The 6,141-nt window shown below is 46.4% G+C and overlaps 1 long non-coding RNA gene across 1 annotated transcript; it reads right to left on the minus strand.

Moving 5' to 3' along the window:
* Positions 1-2,073: 2,073 nt before the first annotated feature.
* On the minus strand, positions 2,074-3,790 carry LOC147110715 (uncharacterized). The gene is made up of 2 exons (XR_015080104.1): positions 3,452-3,790; positions 2,074-3,031 (listed from the first exon to the last, which is right to left on the minus strand). It is a non-coding gene; the product is annotated as an uncharacterized LOC147110715 (long non-coding RNA).
* Positions 3,791-6,141: the final 2,351 nt, after the last annotated feature.

The raw sequence follows: 6,141 nt of genomic DNA on the forward strand, positions 1-6,141 counted from the left end.
GATGGCGACCATGCGCCGACTATCGACGCCTAAACGACGCCACCACTCCTGATCAGTACCCGATCCCCCACATCCAGGATTTCTCTGCCCATTTGACAGGGAGCACCGTCTTTTCGAAAGTCGACCTCATACGGGGCTACCACCAGGTCCCAGTGCACCCACAGGATGTCCAGAAGACCGCAGTCATCACCCCATTCGGCCTCATCGAGTTTCTGCAAATGCCATTTGGGTTAAAGAACGCCGCCCAGGCTTTCCAACGCCTGATGGACTCCGTGCTGCGGGACCTCAAGTTCCTTTTCGTCTACCTGGACGATATCCTAAATGCCAGTCCCACTAAAGAAGAATATATCTGTCACCTACGCACCCTTTTTCGACGCCTCAGCTAACACGGCCTGATTATCAACCCGGCCAAGTGTCAGTTTGGCCTGCGCCAAATCGATTTCCTGGGACATCGCAATGAAGCATCGCCACTTGCTGGAAACCAGTAGAACTGCAGTTGTCTGTAAACTCCACAAAACACGTGACAGAATAAGATGCTGCTGGACATCACTGTAACCAGGGCAGAAGTCCCTCGAGTTTGACCTGGGTTGCTAAACACTTCACAGAGACTCTTGAGCAAACACAATTGGTTTAGGAATGAACAACAAATTTCCCATATTGCAATGCACGCGTATTGGGGAGACCGAAGCCATTGTTTTCGGTCCATGCCACAAACGCTGTTTCCTTGCCCTGACTTGATCCCTCTCCCTAACATGTCTCAGGCTGAACCAGACTATTCGCAACCTTGGTGTCATATTTGACCCTGAAATGAGCTTCTGACCACATATCTGCGTCATAACTAAGACCGCCTATTTCCACCTCCGTAACATCACCTGTCTCTGCCCCTGCCTCAGCTCATCCACTGCCGAAACCCTCATCCATGCCTTTGTTACCTCTAGACTTGACTATTGCAATGCACTCCTGGCTGATCCTGAGGTGATCCAAAACTCGGCTGCCCGTGTCCTAACTTGCACCAAGTCCCATTCACCCATCACCCCTGTACATCACCCCTACATTGGCTCCCGGTTAAGCAACGCCTTGATTTCAAAATTCTCATCCTTGTGTTCAAATCCCTCCATGGCCTCACCCCTCCCTATCTCTGTAATCTCCTCCAGCCCCACAACCCCCCTAAGATATTTGTGCTCCTCTAATTCTGCCCTCTTCAGCATCCCTGATTATAATCGCTCAACCATTGGTGGCCATGTCTTCTGTTGCCTAGGCCCTAAGCTCTGTAATTCCCTGCCTAAACCTCTCTTTCCTCCTTTAAGATGCTCCTTAAAACCTACCTCTTTGACCAAACTTTTGGTCATCTGTCCTAATTTCTCCTTATGTGATTCGGTGTCAAATTTTTTTGTCTTATAATACTCCTGTGAAGCACCTTGGGACGTTTTACTACGTTAAAGGTGCTATATAAATACAACAACTTGTATTTGTTGTTGTAATCCATCCTTGACCCCCCTGATCTCACCCTTATACAGCTTCCCAGTAGCAGTATGTTGGTGGTTATGTGGTTTTCTCCTAGTTTGCTTTGTGCTTAGATTGCTGTTTCATTCTCTTTTCCTCTCTCTCACTCTGTTTCTTCCCACATCAGACCTCCCTCACTCACTCACCACCTAACGCTATCCCCTGTCTTACTGATGAGTCCAATCTATAGCCACAGACTGCCTTCAAACTGAATGCACATACTCCACACAAACCTTCCTTCAGGTTAACAGGTGAATCACTGCATCCTGATCCCTCCCGTACCCATCAGCATGTCAACAACCCCGCTGGTTGGGTGCAGGACCTGGGCCAGGAGGACTTGGATTTGAATCCCAGATGATTCCCTCGGCCTTTAAATCTTCTGAGAGGAATAGAATGTGTCATGGGATATGGGCTAAAAACAGGAGATTTCAGGGTCTGAACAGTGTTGGTCACAGTGTCTCAGTACCTCCTGTCCAGCCATAAAATTGTTCTCCCTCGCAAACAGCACCTGATCCATACTCCAGGGAGAGCATACATCACTTTCTGAAATAAAAGCCAAGGCCTGTGAGCTGGTTTTAAACTATTTACTTTGAAATAAAATCAGTCTTCACCTGCAGCTTCCCATTATTTTTCTCCAACATTTTCTATCCAATTCCAAAAGGACAGGGGAACTGGACTGGAAACTGTATGCTGTCCTCAAATCCAATGGAGCGTTGAGTCTGCTTTCTGCCTGCTTGTTCTGTTCCACTTCTGGTGATTTTCTTAGAGAGACAAAGACAAGCACACGGAGAAGGGGTTCGGAGGGAGGTTACGCTGTTTACCCATCTCTTTAAATCTGCCTCCACAAATCACCAATTCAGAAGTTGAGTTACTAAATATATTTACCATTATGTACAGGGCATCTACTCACTTGAGACAAGTTAGTCACGAATTGTACAACTAGGTCCAAAGCTGCTATTGCGCAGAGTCGGGAACTGATCTCCACTGGCTGAAAGAGGGAGGGAAGGACGGGAATCTGGGAATGGTGGGGGTGGGGGGAACAAAAAATACAAACTAGCTAGAGCCTACAAGCGCAATACGATGAAAATATAGTCCCACACACAACTGAATGAAAATAGACTGAGGGACATCCTTGGGCAGGTTATCTGGGACTGTTATTTGTGTGTAATATGCTGGGGGGGGGCGGAAATGGAGGTCAGTCAAAAACAATACTCTGCATGGCATTAACATAGTCCGTTTCAGGTCAAAGTTCAGGCCTCACTTTGTAAAGCAGATACATTTCCATTCACTGTCACAGGATGCTGTGTGAACGATGGTCCTTTTGCTCTACCCTGTGCCTCACTCTTTTATACATGGAGTTGTTCGAATTCTGCAAGATTTTCAGTTTCATCTCCAAATCCCTCCTCTGTGGCAGAATTCCCTCAAGTATATGCAGGGTTTGCAAAACACTGGGGTCCTCTGGTGAAACATCAGGAGCAGCGCTGGTTCCTGTCAGAGATTGAGGCCTCTTTGAGGTTTGTGCTTTCAGCTGAAAAAGAAAGGGATATTTTTAAGAAAGAACTTACATTTATATAACGCCTTTTACACCCTCAGGGGGTCCTAAAGTGCTCCACAGCCAATGAATTACTTTTGAAGTGTTATGTAGGCAAACACAGCAGCCAATTTGCGCTCAGCAAAGTCCAACAAACAGTAAATGAATGACCAAAAGAACCAGGGGGAAGATGAGGAGAATTTTTTTTTCTTAAGACTGTTTTCCCTTTCACTCTATTTTGGTCTCCCAGATGCCATCAACGTCTGAGAGTTCTGGGGGTGACTGACTCACAACTCCAGGCAGACTCTACCTCTGAATTTCCTCCCACCCTGCTGTGAGGTATATGGCATTCATCAGTATGTTGGATGGGGGGCATCAGTAAGTTAGGGAGGGGGGGGGGCGCGATATGCTCCATACCTCCACTGGTTTCAGTCTTCTCATCAGGAAATGGAGACACAAGGCCAAAGGTACAAATCCGAGAAACCCAATGAAGTACAACCATTCCTGGGCCTCAGCCTCATTTGCGAAGCACACTTTGTTCAGAGGGTATGGCAGACAGTACTGAGGCTTGGGTTTCGAGCTGATGCCCATTAAATCCTTGAGAAAATGTTCCATCCCAACTCTGTATCAAGCTGGCTGCAAATGGCTGCCTGTTGGGACCAATACACCAAAATGATTAAACATGTACGATGGAGTTTGCTGGGACATGTTCAGGAGAAGGAGTAAAGTCAGCTTATCCGAGCAAGGAGCCTTCGATTGCCATTGCTGGGTAGAGAGGATATGACATCACAAAGCCATATTTTGATTACTATAATCACAGCGATGTGACATCATCTCATTACACAGTATTGTCACAGTGTGACATCATCTCATTACACAGTATTGTCACAGTGTGACATCATCTCATTACACAGCAGTGTCATCATCTCATTACACAGCAGTGTCACAGTGTGACATCTCATTACACAGTGGTGTCACAGTGTGACATCATATTGCACAACGGTTCATCTCATTCCACAGCGGTGTCATAGTGTGACATCATCTCATTGCACAGCGGTATCAGTGTGACATCATCTCATTGCATAGCGATATCAGTGTGGCATCAATTCAATTCCATTCAATTCCATTTTATTTGTCATATATGCAGCAGACATGTGTACTGCACAATGAAATGTTGATTTTTACGAGTCCTCCCAACATTGGAATAAATATGGCATAACAATGATAAAATACTAATAGAATATTAATAAAATAAAATATACTAATAAAATACTAACATCACGTCTTTGCACAGCGATGTCACAGTGTGACATCATCACATTGCACAGTGGTATCAGTGTGACATCATCTCATTGCACAGCAGTGTGACATCTGTAAGATTTGCAAAATTTCTGCATTTCCCCGAAGGCTGTTATTAATAAACGGGACCCTGCATGGACATTTTAAATTAAAAAGGGTACCCAAGATGGCGTCCGTGCCTCATGGCAGAAAGCCTGTGGGATTCCAAAATGGATTCTGCAACGCAGACAGCTTGGGAGAAATCAAAACTAAGGCTGCAGGCTTTTCTGTGAAGAGAAGCATTTGTGTTTTGGAACCAGACAGGACTCTGAATTATGCATTAGACCAAATTGGAGTCAAAATCTAAATTCAGTTAGGCCTATAGTCAAGGCCATCAACAGTTTGCATATATTATCAGAAACAGATTAACACAGCCATCGAGGCTGGACAGGCCCATCAAGGAACATTCAGGACAATATAAGTCAATTATCGGGCCGGTAGATGTGATTACCGGCCATCTAAAAACCAGTTAGTATGCATTGCTACCATTATTTTAAACTAGCCCGCCAAAATTAAAACAAAGAACTAACCTGATTTGGCGCACAGATAAGGGTTTTCGACAAAGGTATAATTGAAAGCCCCCGGGTAGCAATCGCTCTCTTCTCTGTGTGTGCTGGTACTCTTCTCCCTCTACCCGCCCTTGTGGCTGCCGCTTTTTCCCCGTCCCGCGCTTACCCCCTGGCCTTTGCCCATGCCTGTTGCCATTCCATCGGCCCCGGTGTTGCATCGAGCGGACACAGAAAAATTCAGGCCAGGCGAGGCGGGACGCGACGAGGGGAGGAGGGAAGACCAACCGAGGAAGACCAACTGAGGGTAGGCTTCGAATCACCGGGCCTTCAGCCTCAGCCAACCTGCAACCATCTTCATGCAATCTCAAGCTGTCGGCTGTCGACGAAGAACCATCCCTGCAAGGTAAAGTACCCAAGCAGAGACTTTAACTTTGGGGTACTCGAACCTGGACAACGCCCTTGCAGCGCCCGGAGCCCACGTGACGACGGCAGGCTCCAGAGAGCACCAAGAGCGAACCCCAAACCCAACCGCTGTTTTGAGTCTAACAAACCCTTTTGATTGGTGAGCATGAAGTTCTGACCCCTCATAGCTTAATCTAGTTAGGTATAGGGGGTGGGATAAGGATAAGGGGATTGTTAAGATAGTTGTTTTCCCTCGATGTGCCATGTGTTCCCCATTCCCTGTATAAGTATATAAGTATTATTATGATTCTCTTGTAATTTTTGCCTGTAGAAGTGTACACTAGTAATTTTTCCATAAGATTGTATCAAGTTTTCCTCTTCAATAAAATCTTGGTTTTGCTTTACATCCAACCACCTGTCTACTCGAGTCTTCTCTGTACCACCGCCTTGTACCTAAGTCCGGTGTCTAGAACCCAGGGGCGTGGGAGCGATTCGAACCGCTCACAAAACAGTCAGAGGCATAACTGACTGGGCGCACGCATGCACCAGGCGACACCACCGCCACCGCCGCTACCCCCTACACATCTCATTGCACAAGGTGTCTGTGATTTCATCTAATTGCACAGCGGTATCAGAGTGACACCATCTAATTGCATAGCTGTATCAGTGACACCATCTCATTTCACAGCGCATCATCTGCACAGCGGTGTCTGTGACATGTCATTGCACAGTGGTATCTGCGAGACGTCATTTCATTGCACTGTTGTATCAGTCTGACATCATCTCATTGCACAGTGGTAACAGTGTGACATCATCTGATTGCACAGCAGTGTCACAGTGAGACATCATCTCATTGCA

The sequence above is a fragment of the Somniosus microcephalus genome, chromosome 11 (assembly GCF_052327205.1).
Source record: "Somniosus microcephalus isolate GS21.2 chromosome 11, FLI_Smic_1.0, whole genome shotgun sequence".
Taxonomy (NCBI): domain Eukaryota; kingdom Metazoa; phylum Chordata; class Chondrichthyes; order Squaliformes; family Somniosidae; genus Somniosus; species Somniosus microcephalus.